Here is a 268-nt window from a genome sequence, read left to right as displayed (position 1 = left end):
TAACCTCAAAAAATTTTGTATTAATATGTTGTATTTATGTATTGTTTATTATTGCTAATAATAAGAACTGGTTATTTTGTTCAAATGAACAAAATTAATGGCACTTCAGAGGATGAATTTTTTTGAAAATTCGGTATTTAAGGCCTGTTAGACTATTTCCATGAGGATAATAACTAATTGGGATTAAAGACCATTTAATTAACATCATTAGATACGTTTTTGAGAAAATCGAAAACATGTAAATAATCGATTCAATTAAGTATGTCCT

Source organism: Halyomorpha halys, unplaced genomic scaffold (genome assembly GCF_000696795.3).
Source record: "Halyomorpha halys isolate HHAL.00 unplaced genomic scaffold, Hhal_1.1 Scaffold77.1, whole genome shotgun sequence".
Classification (NCBI taxonomy): Eukaryota; Metazoa; Arthropoda; class Insecta; order Hemiptera; family Pentatomidae; genus Halyomorpha; species Halyomorpha halys.
This window is presented reverse-complemented; position numbering follows the sequence as displayed.